Source organism: Peromyscus maniculatus, chromosome 12, assembly GCF_049852395.1.
Source record: "Peromyscus maniculatus bairdii isolate BWxNUB_F1_BW_parent chromosome 12, HU_Pman_BW_mat_3.1, whole genome shotgun sequence".
Lineage (NCBI taxonomy): Eukaryota > Metazoa > Chordata > Mammalia > Rodentia > Cricetidae > Peromyscus > Peromyscus maniculatus.
In genome coordinates, this window is record NC_134863.1 from 80,639,485 (window position 1) to 80,653,901 (window position 14,417).

The 14,417-nt window shown below is 48.0% G+C and overlaps 1 protein-coding gene across 2 annotated transcripts in view; it reads left to right on the forward strand.

The window, feature by feature from the left end:
• Window positions 1-1,834: 1,834 nt before the first annotated feature.
• Ifnar2 (interferon alpha and beta receptor subunit 2) overlaps window positions 1,835-14,417 on the forward strand; it is a 36,283-nt gene continuing 23,700 nt past the window's right edge. For both annotated transcript variants that reach the window (XM_042259534.2, XM_042259535.2), the window contains exon 1: window positions 1,835-2,193. The gene's annotated coding sequence lies outside the window, so the exon portion shown is untranslated. The remainder of the gene's footprint in view (window positions 2,194-14,417) is intronic.

Genomic DNA, 14,417 nt, shown 5'->3' on the forward strand with positions numbered 1-14,417 from the left:
TGTTATTTCTCACAGGTGGTGTGCACACATGCACGCAGGCAAAATACACTGACAAGATAGAGTAAGTAAATCTAAAAACAATCAAGTAGATGTTTTTCACTTGAAAGTCCATGTTTTTTTTCCTTCAAGTATCATAGTGTTGGTGTGTCTAGTAAGTCTTTACCAAACACAAGGTCATCTAGACTTTCTCTGACATTATCTAGTAATGACATTATCCCTTGAAGGTTTGCGTTTTACTCGGGGGCCTATCCTCTACTTTCGAGTCAGTTTTTGTAAAAAGTGTAAAATCTGTGTCTAGTGTCACATTTTGCTTATTTAGTTATGTCGGGCAGCTTTCTGCTACTGTGCCAGGCAGCTTTCTGCTACTGCAACAAATATCCCAGGTAGTCAATTTAATGACATGCAAATATGACATGAATATTCATCACCTCCCTGGTTTCCACCCCCTCCTCCCTTCAGACCTCTTCCTCCACTCTCATAGACTTCTTTCTCTTTCCATCACCTATATATTATGATTTGCATATTTACATATATTTAAATCTACATTCCATAGATGAGGGAAATATATTATTGCTCTGAGTTTGGTTTATTTTGCTGAATAGAATGGTCTCCAGTCTCACCCTTTTTCTGAAATATTTCTATTTTTAATGCACGAATTATATTTTTAATGCACAAATGGGGGCATGCAGCACACAGTTTTGTATCAGCTTTACCCCACTGGCTGGGGCTATTTCTGCAACTTCTTTGACACTGTGGCTGAAAATATTGTCAATGCCAAATGTCTTTTGCTGAGAACCAGGATCCCAGATAAGAGCCTTCCGAATTTACGGGACTGGTGGGAATTCTGCCCAGGGTAGCATCAGAGGTCAGGCTGTGACACCTCTTCATCATCAGCCCACGAAGAGGGGCTCCACAAACGTCAGACTTCCCGGATGAAAATGTTCCTTTAAGCTGCCTGTGGTGGCTCTCTGAAGTCACGCCAGCACTTGGTGGGCGGGGCAGGGAGAGCCCAAGTTTCCGGCCAGTTGGACACAGATGGGGGGAAAAATCCCTGCACAAAAACCATGAACTACCCACATCCCCGTCTCTCTCCTCAAGAGACCTGAAAGTGAGATTCAATGCTCAAAATAGGCCGAGTATAGTCAGCCCTCCTCACACCTGGTCTTATAGATTTCCCTTAACATTTCCACATTGGTAACATTCATGTTTCGACTACTCACCCACTACTGAAAGCTGCCCCACGTGTCATTTTGGAGGACAAAGAATGTCAGTGCCTGAGTAGTTGAGAAAGGATTGTTCTCCTTGCTCTAAAATATCTTTCTCTTGGGGGGTGGGGGTGAGGAAATATTAAGCAAAGACCCAAGGAGAAGCAGTGGGTGGGTTATGGTATTTATAATTGTTGTTTATACCCTGAGTGAAAAATTATGATCTTATGAGCAAGTAAGCAGGAGACCCAGCAGAGAGAGAGTCCATTCGTCCGGGCCTTCGCTGATGGGGCCTAGGGCCTAGCCATGATCAGCAAGCGCTCTGACACTCAGTCACACGCCCAGCCCCTTTTTCCTTTGTATTTTGAGACAGGCTCTCCTTATATTGACCAGGCTGGCCTTGATTTTGCTCTGTATCCCAGGTGGCCACTGAATTCCAGATCCTGTCGTCTTGGCCTTGTTAGGACCTGGGAGCACACCCTCGCGCCTCCACGTCTGGCACCCAACACATTTGTATCGAGTTAGCTCTAGGTACCAGGCGCTGACCTCGCCCTCTGAGGAGGCCAAGATAACAAAACAGCCCCCCCCCCCAATCCGTTATCTCTGGCTCCCTAGACAGTACTCGAAGTGGGTGGGGTTGCGGCACCCTAATGGTTAAGAAAGTGCCCAATCTAGTGGCCTTGTCCCGGCCTCTCTCCGCCCCCGGCTCCGCCTCGCGTCTCTGGTCTCCTTCCCAGATCGCCGCTGACCAAGCGGCTGGGAACCTGAGGTGTCCTAGATCAACCCTGGTCTAACTCCAGACCCGGGGGAGCCTTGCGGCTAGCCGAGACTGTGCAGGTTGCCGAGCACCGGCCACCACCCCGCGGTCCCTCCGGCTTTCGGCTTGGGTCGGCTCCCGTGCCGTGCGCATCAGCGCCTGGTGCCCAGAGCAGCTCCGAGGTGGCCCCAGGGACATCTCCGCGGGGATCTGCGAGACGCAGCGGTCCAGGTACTGCGGGGTCCGCGGGAACGTGGGTGGGGACCTGCGGCATCGCCGACGGGAAGGCAAAGGCCGCCTCCCCGCTGCCAGTTCCCGGAATCCCCTTTCCATTTCTCCTCGGGACTCCGCCTCTTCCTGCCTTTCTCCCCTGGAGGTTCTGGGGACTCTGGCTCCTACGACCCCGCAACCCACGGGCTGAGACCCGGGGTCCCCCGCGGGCCCTGTGTTGTCGGGGCGGGGGGGGCGGTCTCCACGCAGCGGCTCGCCCTGTACGGGCGCCTTCCTTTTGTCGCTCCTGCAGTGAACCCCGGGTTTTTTTGGGCTCCCCATCTGCCTTCGCCCAACCCGCGTCGCCTCCCGGAGAGTGCATGGGAATCCTCAGCACTAGCCACAACCAGATCCTAGAGGGTCGGCGTTCCTCAGGATCCACTCTGCCTTGCCAGGCTCGGTTACCCTCCCAGACTCTGGGTCCAGGTCTGCGGCCTGACCCCGAGCCCTGCATCGGAAGCCCCAGAATCGTTTATTCAGCAGCCCACGAGGCCAAGGCAGCAGGCCTTGGAGTGTCCTGCATCCTGACTGAGGCAGGCACTCCTAGGAAAGTGAGGGTCGGGGACGAGGGGTCACGGCCACAGAGGCAGAAGGTGGACAGGGATGGGACATTGGAAAGGCACTGGGTGAAGAATACTGGGGTTATTGGTAGCTTGCATTTCGATTCCAAACAGGCCAATAGCTGCATGCGGTAAGCAGTCGGCTCCATTGACCCATTTATTTGGTTAACAGGTCTTTATTGGAAAACTTCTGATAAGCTATGAACTTTTGCGTTTTGGTGTTTGTTTGATGTCCTTGTTTGGTTTGACAAGAGGTCTTAGGAAATGTCCTGAGTGTGGTCTAGGAAGGGTGCTGGGCTAGCACCAGAAGCTGAGTCTGTCCCGTTGTCCCCGCCCCTTGCCCATCAGTCCTTCTGTGTAGCCTCAGGAGGCTACAGAGGTGGGGGTGGGGGTGGGGGGTTAACAGAGGTCACACCAAAAATGTCTTCATCGAATTCACCAACACACTAGAGATCTGGGCACATCTGATGAGGCCATGCGTTTGTCTCCGGAAATGGCTGCTGTTTCACAAGTGGTTTTTCAGTTTTCAGTCATAAAAAGAAAAACCCGGATATGACTTTAAAGTCTGTTTTTTTTTTCCTGTATTTATTTAAACATTAAAAAGGAGCTGAAGGTTTAATAATAGAGTTCTTTCCTTGTGTTCTTGAAAGCCCTGGCCTGGATTCCCAGGGCTGCACATTTGAATGAATGAATGAATGAATGAATGAATGAATGAATGAATGAATGTTGAGTTAAAGAAGAGCTCTCTGGGGTTTGGTTTGGGTGACTTAACAAAGTGTGATAACCTGGCTGATAGGAAACCAGAAGAGGTGCTGTTTTCGACATGAAACTACTTTTTCTTTTTTTTCCTTTTTTTAAATTTTTTGTTGGTTTGTTGGTTTGTTAGGTGGTAGTGGGGACTGAAACCATGTTAGATCAATGATAGGCTCTCTAGTGCTGAACTACAGCCCCAGCCCAGAAATAAAACACACATACACACACACACACATCTGTACACACACACACACACACACACACACACACACACACACCCCTACACCTACATCTACACACACACACACACACACACCTACACCTACACCTACATCTACACACACACACCTACACCTACACACACACACACACACCCCTACACCTACACCTACATCTACACACACACACATACACACACACACATCTGTACACACACACACACACACACACACCTACATCTACACACACACACACACACACACACACACACACACACACACACACACATTTCAGTAGCCAGGCATGGTAGTTCAACCATGTAATCATGTAATCTCACTCAAAACTCAAGAGGCTAAGGCAAAAAGATTTTGTATTAGAGACCAGTGTAGGCTGTATGGTGAGATCTTAGCTCCAAGAGAGAGAGAAGGGGGTGGGGATTGTCACTTCCTCCTGCCCACACAAAGCCTCACTGGACTCATCGTCCTGCTACATCTTGAGACCTTCAAACCATTGAAGAGTCAGTGATACAAATATATTCTTTGATTATTGGTCTTCATATGTTATCTACCCTACCACCCAAATTAAAATGCCATTGATTTTAAGAAGCACCTTAGAGGTATGTAACTAAGAAGAGTCATTCATACTGCCATGCCTCATTCCAGAAATATCAAAAGTGTTCTGTCATTCATGAAATCAGCAGTGTGGTGACATAGCCTGTGTTTATCAGCCCTAGCTGTCCTGGAACTCGCTCTGTAGACCAGGCTGAACTCACAGAAATCCTCCTGCCTCTGCCTCCTGAGTGCTGGGATTAAAGGCATGCGCCACCACTGCCTGGCTATGGTCAGCCCTTCTATCATGGCTGCAGGTTGAGCCAGGTCCATACTCATGTGTGACCTGTCTCCATGTCATTATCCCTTGCACAAAACAGTGTGTGGTGGTTTGAATGAGACTGGCCTGTATATTTTCATGCTTAGTCCCCAGTTGATAAACCGCCAGAGAAGGGTTAGGAGGTGTGGCATTGTTGGAGGAAGTGTGTCACTGGGGAGGATGGGCTTGGAGGTTTCAGAAGCCCACTCCAGACCCGGAGCCTCTCTCTCTCTCTCTTTCTCTCTCTCTCTCTCTCTCTCTCTCTCTCTCTCTCTCTCTCTCTCTCTCCCTCTCTCTCTCTCTCTCTCTCTCTCTCTCTCTCTCTCTCTCTCTCTCTCTCTCCCTCTCTCGACTCTCTGCCTGTGGATGGTGATGTAGCTCTCAGCTCCTGTCCCGGTACCTGCCTGCATGCTGCTACGCTCCCCGTCATAATAATAATGAACTGTATAGTAACCTTTCAGAGATAGTAACCTCCGAAACTGTAAGCCAGCCCCCAATTAAATGCTTCCTCTTATAAGAGTTGCCTTGGTCACGGTGTCTTTTCACAGCAATAGAACACTGACCAAGACACAGTACATCAGCAAGTTGCATTGTGTGAGGTACCCTAAGCAATATAGTGATGATGTGCTGATGTATACGGGAGGATGTATGTTCTGTGCAGATACTATGGAATTTATATAAAGGACTTGAGGGCCCTTGATTCTGGGGGTGGGGCTCCTGGCACCAACCCCCAAGGGATATTCGGTGACCACTGTCCATTTCCCTGAGGTATCCTTCTTTTGAGTCCTAAAAGACGAAACTAGCGGAGTTGGGGAGATAGCTCAGTGAGTAGGGCCTTTGTTGTGGAAGCAGGAGAACCTGAGTTTGAATTCCCAGCACGCACACAAAAAAAAAAAAAGCCATAGCCATGCATGCCTGTAACCCTAGCACTGGAGAATGAAAACAGGTGGACCCCAGAAACTTCCTGGCTAGCTAGCCTAACCTTAACAGTAAGCTTCGGGCTCAGTGAGAGACCTTGTCTCCAGAAAGGATGAAGAGTGGTAGAGGAAGTGATAATGTCTCCCGCCGTCTGGCCTCAGCTTTCTTGTGCATAGGGGGACACACACCCAAACACACACCCACACTCACACACATACACAGAAAGAATGAAACTAGAAAACACTGGGTATAGTCATTCTCAAAGAATTACGCTCTTAATTCCTGTATTCAGGTACCTGAGAAAAGGGGATTTATATGAGTTCAAGGCCAACCTGGGCTATCTAGTGAGTCCCATGCCATCCTGGGCTACATAGTAAGAAGCTAGCTATCTCAAAAGAAAAAAAAAAGAAAAAAAGAAAAAGAATTAAACTACTGGTGTGCAATCCAGGAAAGAATAAATGAAAAGCATTTACTTATGAGAGGCGGTTGACTGACTTAAGAACAGTGGGAGGCAGAGAAAAGAAGTAAACTGATCAAGGGTGGGGATGGGGGTGCAGGGAAGGGGTGGAAGTCACTAGAAATTTTTTCTGGAGCCAACAGGAAGATGAACACACTAGTTAGCCTAGAAGCCAGTTTATAAACTGGACATCCCTAAACTTTATCTTAGTTTTCATCTGTTCATTTTTATTTCTGAGGTTCTTAAAAAACGCCTTTAAAATTTAACTGTGCTCCAAGAACTAGAAACTGTTCTACAAGTCAACAAAAATCTTGAACATCTCTTTTATAATCATCAGGAAAGAAGCAAGTGGCCAAGCGTGGCTTTTTTCTTTTTCCTCAAAGGGGAGCAGCAGGCTTTGTGTGAGCGGAGACCAGCTAGAGAGGGGTCTAGCTGCCCCGGTTGGAGGACAACCCGGGATGAATGGTTGACCAGCTAGAGAGGGGTCTAGCTGCCCCGGTTGGAGGACAACCCAGGATGAATGGTTGACCCGGCTTGCCTCTCTCTCCCTTACTGGCAGCCAGCAGCCAGACACCAGAGTCTCTGTGGAGAAAGCAAGCCCAGAGTTCTGGGGCAGACTGTGCTCTCTTGTGTGCCTTCTCCCCCAACGCCAGTCGGAGCTCCTCCTTCAGGGACTAGAAGCTCTCCTGTCAAAGCGGAATGAGACTGAGGTATAGGAAAAGATGGCGTGCACTACCGCGCAGTCGCGGAGGTGGAAGCCGTCCAAGTGCAGCGGAGAGGGGCGGGAGGAAGGACAGAAGGCTCGCCAGGAGTCTTACTTTAAAATATCTTTGCAGTGGATGCCTGTGTGAGCCCGTGCCCTGAAGCACCGTCCCCCATCAGGCAGCTGTAGCTGTTACACCTGCCTGCGGAGGTACCCGCCCCTGGGCGTGGCCACCAGGGACCCTTAAGACCTGGGATGCACACACACCCTCTATCTTGGCTACCTCGCGGTTTTGGATGCTGAGATCTTGGACCAAGCCGTTTGGCGTGAGACATAGCTCAGCTTTCCCAGACCCTACGGTAAATCTCCAGTGGTTTACCCCCAGATAAATTACTTTGACCATTAAATAAACTCCATGGATTAATCTCACTATGTCTATATGGGGCTGGGCTGTAGCTCCCTTAGGAGAGTGCTGGCCTAGTATGCATGGGGCCTGCTAGGTTTGAGCCCACATACCTGGTGGCACACGCCTATCACCCCAGCATCCTGGGAGGTGGAAGCGGAAAGATCAGAAACTCAGGGTCATCCTTGTCCATATCATGGCATTTGAGACCTTATCTCAAGTAAATATGCATAGGTTTCATGTTTATATACTATATATAAGATAGCTTTTGGCTGATATATATTTATATCTTGGAGCCAAAGAATTTCCTTATACCCTGCAGGTTGATAAAATGGAATTCAGGCTGGAACAGTGACTAGCCTGGTCTTGTGTAGACAACCACATTGAGCTCTTGAGTGCAGCAGGCCTGTGCTGTGCAGAAGACAGTGTTTTCCCTGGTCCTCCTGACCTCTGGCTGTCTTTCCCCCTCTGTTCCATGCTATTCCCTGAGCCTTGGAAGGAGTAAGCATGATCTAAATGTCCCACTCATGAGCGAGCACTCCACAGACTCTTGTTGACCAGCTGTGAGTGTCTATCAGCTGTCATCATCCACTCCAGCCCACTGCACAGAGATGCTCCCCGATGAGGACGGAGGCCGCGCTCATCTGTGGGTAGAGAGAAGGTTCGACACTGTGCCCACTTAGCAGAATGATAGTGGTCGTTTCATCCCTGCTAGGGAAGAGACCGTTTTCTTCATGGGAGTGGTCTCAGGTAGGTTGGCCGTGCTCCAGTAGACGGCCCCACAGCCATTCTTGTATGGGGAACACAAACTGGACCCAGTAAGTTATTTTAAAAAAAAAAAAAGAAAAGGAAAAGTTATGAGATTAATAGAGGTCTGAGAGATCAGTTCCATATTAATCAAAATGCATTATATGCTTATATGAAGTTTTTAATAAAAATACTATGTCAACATTTTAAATCACTAAAACAAACTCAAAGGTGAGAAAGTGGACATGATAAGAGAGACTGGATATAAGAGAATATGGAAATGAAAGAACACAAGATCCAGTCACAGAGGCCATGAGTTAAAGGGAAGAATGGGTACAAAACAGTGACAAAATAAATGTGCATATTTAATTTTTAATTAGATTTATTCATTTTACTTTCTGTGTTTTTTTTTTTGTTTTGTTTTTATGAGACTTTATTTTTTTATTATTATTATTATTATTATTATTATTATTATTATTATTATTTTATAACACCATTCAGTTCAACATAATAGCCACAGAATCCCCTGTTCTCCCCCTCTCGCCCACCCCTCCCCCCAGCCCACCCCCCATTCCCACCTCCTCCAGATCAAGGTCTCCCCCGAGGACCGGGGTTGACCTGGTAGACTCAGTCCAGGCAGGTCCATTCCCCCCTCCCAGACCGAGCCAAGTGTCCCTGCATAAGTCCCAGGATTCAAACAGCCAACTCATGCAACGAGCCCAGGACCTGGCACCAATGCACAGCTGCCTCCCAAACAGATCAAGCCAAATGACTGTCTCACCCGTTCAGGTGGCCTGATCCAGTTGGGGGCCCCTCAGCCTTTGGTTCATAGATCCTGTGCTTCCATTCATTTGGTTATTTGTCCCGGTGCTTTATCCAACCTTGGCTTCAACAATTCTCGCTCATATAAATCCTCTTCTTACTCACTAATTAGACTCCCAGTGCTCCACCAGGGGCCCAGCCGTGGATGTCTGCCTTCAGATTCCTCAGTCCTTGGATGGGGTTTATGGCACCACTATTTGGGTGTCTGGCCATCCCATCACCAGAGTAGGTCAGTTCCTGCCGTCTCGCGACCATTGCCAGCAGTCTTTTGAGGGGGTATCTTTGTGAATCTCCGTGGGCCTCCCTAGCTCTCTGCTTCCTCCCCTTCTCACCTTCTCATGTGGCTGGAGAGATGGCCTAGTGGTTAAGAGCATTGACTGTTCTTCCAGAGGACCGGGGTTCAGTTCCCAGCACCCACATGGCAGCTCACAACTGTCTGTAACTCCAGTTCCAGGGAACTGACACCCTTACACAGGCAAAACACCAATGTACTTTCTGTGTTTTATGTCTACATGCATGCATTGCTCTGTTTGCATGGTTAATGCCCACAGAGGTCAGAAGGGGGCATCAGATCCCCTAGAACTGGAGTTACAGGTGGTTGTGAGCTGCCATGTGGGCACTGGGATTAGAACCCGGGTCCTCTGCAAGAACAACAAGGCCTCTCAACCACCGAGCCATCTCTCCAGCCCCCAAATAAAAATATTTTAACAGCAGAAAGGCTTGATTTAAGCCCAAGCAAAAGCAGAGGAAAGAGGCAAAGAGTAAATGGATTAGAAGAATCTCCTAGAAGGCAAAGTACAGTCGAGTGTTTAGCATAGTTGGAATCCTTCGTGTACCAAAAGCGACAAGTACGACAGAAAATGTATGCCGAAACAGGACAAAAGAAATACACAAGCAAACAAACCAACCAAAGAACGGAGCTGCCCCCAGACTTGCGGGAACCAGTGATCCCGAAGGACACACAAGAGGGAGCTTTGTCTGCCCAGCTTGCCGTTCAAGTTGAAAGTCATTCAGACTTTCTCAAACATGAAAGGGGGGGGGCGGGGGGGGGCGGTGTTAGAGGACCTGGACAATGAAACCCTGGAAACAGCAGATTATCATAAACAAGGTTAGAATGGAAGCCTGGGCAGCTTCAACTCGGTGCAGAACACATGGGTTAGAAGCCAGGTGAGTGCTTTACGTGGCCAAGGGTCACTGAGGCTTTTGTGGCCAAGCATGGAGGTGGGGGATGGTAGGCAGGATCAGGTCTGGCAGTTGGAAGGTGACACAAACCCAGATGGTCCTCAGCCAGAGTGTTCAGGTCAGAAAGCAAAAGTTCGGGCTGGGAGGCGGTTCCGGGTAAAGAGCTCACGGTGTAGTCAGGAGGTCCGGTGTTCAGTCCCCGAGAGCACGCACGCCTGTAATCCCAGCTCTGCCATGAACGGTACAGGAGGATCCCTGCATGGCTGGGCAGCCAGTCCAGTCCAATCTGTGGGTTCCAGGGTCTCAGTAAGAGACTCTGCCTCCAAAAATAAGGTGAGGCTGCCCTTGGGCATTGTAGCTGAAGGAGCCCGCGGCTCCTGTGGAGTGTATCTGTGTCTTTAAATAAAGCTTCTGGCTGCTTTGCCAAAAATAACCAAATGAGGTGGAAGAGTGGTGGAGAGAGACACCCTACATCGACCGCTGGCTTCTGCACGCCTGCCTGCGCACACAAACCAGATCACACCTGCACTCAAACCAAAACACCAGGGGGAAGGGGAGCAAAAACCAGTCCTTCCAGTATTTCTCAGACCTTAAAAGGTATCATTAGACTCCTGAAAACGGCTTGTTGGGAAGATTAAGTTACTGACCTCCTACTCTCTGGCCCCGAGCAGCCACTTACCTCTGTGGGATAAATCTCCAAGGTTCAGAAAAGGATGTGTGGTCTCTTTGTGACCATGTTTGTAGCCACTTTTTTTTTTCCCCCGATATCAAAGGGTTCAAAGAGGATCCTGGGAAGTGCAGATGCCCACAGGTGTAAAGTGTGTGCTCTGCCTTGGTGAGGACTCTTGGCACGAATAAATGGAAGGCTGACACACTGATCTCCATCTCCTGTTAGCTCCTCATCCCCTTTTCTAAGGACGCATCATCCTGTAGCCAACTGGCCGTATCGAGGCGTCTGCAGACCTCTGTTGTAAGTCTGCTAGTGTCTGGGGGATTTACCGACTTGTTCCCACCCCAACTCCAGCCAGTTTCCCATTAGTAAAAGAACCAGTGGTCCCAGTCCATGTCTGGGCTGGAGCGCCCTGATGTCCCAGCGCCTGCACCAGGAAGGCTTCGGTGGAACCGTGGGGTTCTGCTGGTGTGACCCAGTTGGTACCCAACCATGGAGCAATATCTTTCCTGAGTCCTGGTTAGCCCATCCTGCTGGAAGAGAGAGTAGCTCAAATACGAACTGGGGCTTTGAGCCCAGAACGCCCCATCGTAGGGTGCTAAAGCAACAGAGTCAAAGATAACTTAGGAATCTTAAGACAGGAGAACGTGAAAACAAGTGTGGGTCCTTCTAGAAACAAGCCCCCGAGGCTGAGAGGGCTAGCGCCAGAGTGAGACAGGAAGAGCTCTGTTTTAGGAAGACCGAGCTGTTTGGGGTCAGGGAGAGCTCTAAGGGACTTTGTTAAGAATTCAGGCAGGACTCCAAGACTGGAAACTAGAGTCAGCTAACAAGAATTCAGTTAGAAGACATCTGGTATGAAATGGAGCCTGGTTTGCCCTGAACAAGGCAAGGAGAGAAGATATTTCTTGGCCCAGAGGGAGAAGAAGGGTGTGTGTGTGTGTGTGTGTGTGTGTGTGTGTGTGTGTGTGTGTGTGTGTGTGTGTGTGCAGTGTGTGTGTGTGCAGTGTGTGTGTGTGTGCAGTGTGTGTGTGTGTGTGTGTGTGTGTGTGTGTGTGCTCTCACTACTGAAGCAACTGAGTCTTTCTTCATATACCTCATGAAAACAAAGATCCATCACCATCAGAAAGAAAGCAGAGGACCACAGGTAGAGGCAGGTGTTCAGATGCAAGTGAGTCATCTCAGATAAGATCACACAAGCATGCTCTGCATCCAGGAATGTTCCCGGCCATGCATCCTCTCCTCCATTAATTGTGGTGGGAGGTGATGACTCATCACAAGGAAAGCAGGGTTATGACATAAATTGTGGGGAGGGTGATTGGATAGCTCTGCAGAAGGAATGTGAATTTTAACCCGGAATCTCCTAAATTTCTCTAGAAGATGCGGTGGGTAAGACCTACCCCCAAGGGAACTTTTAAAATTGAGTTGTTTGGAGTTTCAGCCAAGTCAGCCATTTTGTGCTTTTTTTTTTTCCTTTTGATTTCAGTCTCAAAAAGTTTTATCTGGGGGTGGGGGACCAAAGAATCTCTCTGTGACCTCTAAGAGCTCAGTGAAAGAGAAGGAATAAGATCAAATGGGGCTCCTGTAAACACTTAAGAATGCCTATCTCACCTCGGAGTGGGGCATGCTTTCTAAGACTCAAACCCAGAAGCTGAGAAAATAAATGTAGTCATTCCTTGATAACCTCAGGAGTCAATTCCAAAGATGCTCAAACCCCTGTATAAGACACAGTGGCACACACCTTTAATCCCAACACTCGGGAGGCAGAGCCAGGAGGATCTCTGTGAGTTCAAGGCCAGCCTGGTCTACAGAGCAAGATCCAGGACAGGCTCCAAAACTACACAGAGAACCCCTGTTTAAAAAAAAAAAAAAAAAAAAAAAAAAAAAAGATGCTGTCACCTATCCTCACTGGGCACGGTGGTGTGAGCTGTAATCCAAGCATTCAGGAAGTAGGAAGACAAGAGGGTCATTCTAAATTCAAAGCCAGCCTAATTTACATGGTGAGATCTTGTCTCAGAAGACTAAAAATTAAAAATGTGAAGACAAGGGCTGGTGATGTGGTGTGGATTGATAGAAAGCCTGTCTAGCGTACTTGGGTGTGGATTGCATCCCAGCACCATGTGTGATGGCAAATCCTTATAATCTCAACATATATGAAGCAAAAGGAGGAAAACCAAAACTTCAAGGTCATTCTCTGTTACAAAGCAAATTCAAGGTCGGCGTAGAATACCCGAGACCCTGTGCCAAAAATAAATAAATAAATAGATAGATAAGAATTGTCACCCAATTTATACATGTCCAGTTGCAAACTTAAATCATGTCTAAATTGCACAGAATATCTAGTGCAATGCAAATGATATGTGAACAGTTACATTGTATTGTTTAGGGAATAATGAAAAGAAAAGCAATTACCCATACCAATTCAATACAGATACAACTCTTTTTCTGGTATTTTTGATCCACACCTGGTCAAATCCACTGATGCTGCATCCACAGATAAGCAGGGACAATTGTACCTTTCCATATGAAAGCATAAAAATCAGAAACTTGCAAATGGTTTACACACACACACACACACACACACACACACACACACACACGCACGCGAACACAAGCCATCAAAAGGCAGGCAGAGAGCTTTCTAGAGAAGTTTAAAAAAAGAATGTGACTCACATCACGAGGGACCAGGTTCTCATACTTAGAGTCCCTGCCAAAAACAGGAAAAGAACCCTAGAGGTGGAACAAAATGCTGACAGAAGAAGAATTAGACTTAGGCGGGCAGTGGTGGTGCACGCCTTTAATCCCAGCACTCAGGAAGCAGAGGCAGGTGGATCTCTGTGAGTTCAAGGCCAGCCTGGTCTACAGAGTGAGATCCAGGACAGGCTCCAAAACTACACAGAGAAACCCTGTCTTGAAAAACCAAAAAAAAAAAAAAAAAAAAAATTAGTCATAACCATCGAATGTGTGGAAAGATACTCAACTCCCACCCAGAATAAGAGAGAGAAATTAATATTAGAAAAGAATTTTTTATTCATAAATTTGATTTTTTAAAAAAGCGTCGAATGATTCGGAGAGGGTGTGGAGGGGAAACACCTCTGTGAATTGGTACAGCCGGAAAGGCTGGCAGCGAGACTGAGTCTATCCAAGTTAGATGTTTAACCCCCTCGCCAAGGCTCTACTGTCTGTCCCTCCAGACCCACCTTCACCGTCTTCTCCGAGGCTCCTGTCTTCCAGGCACACACCACCACCCTAGTAGAGTTTGGACATAATGAACTATGGACATAATGAGAGCTATGGATGTGTCCTTTGTTCCCACCCCGAAGCCACGGTGGCCTGGAAGTGCCACTTAGTTTCCCTTCCTAACTCTTCACATAAGATTTTCTCCTTACAAACTCGTGTTGGCTTCTGTTGTTTCTCTTCGAGGCCAGAGTAGTGATGCCACCTCTGTTGCTAGCAGGAGATGCTGAACGTCCCCTGCTGGTGGACACACATCTTATTCACATGTTTAAAGCTAGACCTTATTCAAGCCTTCCTCAAAATGTGCTAACTGGCCTGTGCTGTGCGCTGTAATAACCTGATAGCCGTATACACACTGTCTTTACTCATTTTGTGCTACAATAATAGAACAGCACAGATTGGGTAATTTTGAATAGACAGAGATTTATTTGGCTTACAGTTCTGGACACTAGGAAATCCAAGATCACAACCACAGCAGGAATGACTGGACCAAAGCAAGACTCAATCCCAACACCAAATCCTACAGTTCCATATATCCCATCCGTGGTGATATCGTCGGAGCTCTAACCATCTTGGGCAGCCCTGCCCCTCTGGTTCTGCCTGTGGTGCATATGGCCTTCTCCTTGGACCAGCTCCAACTCGCCACCTGC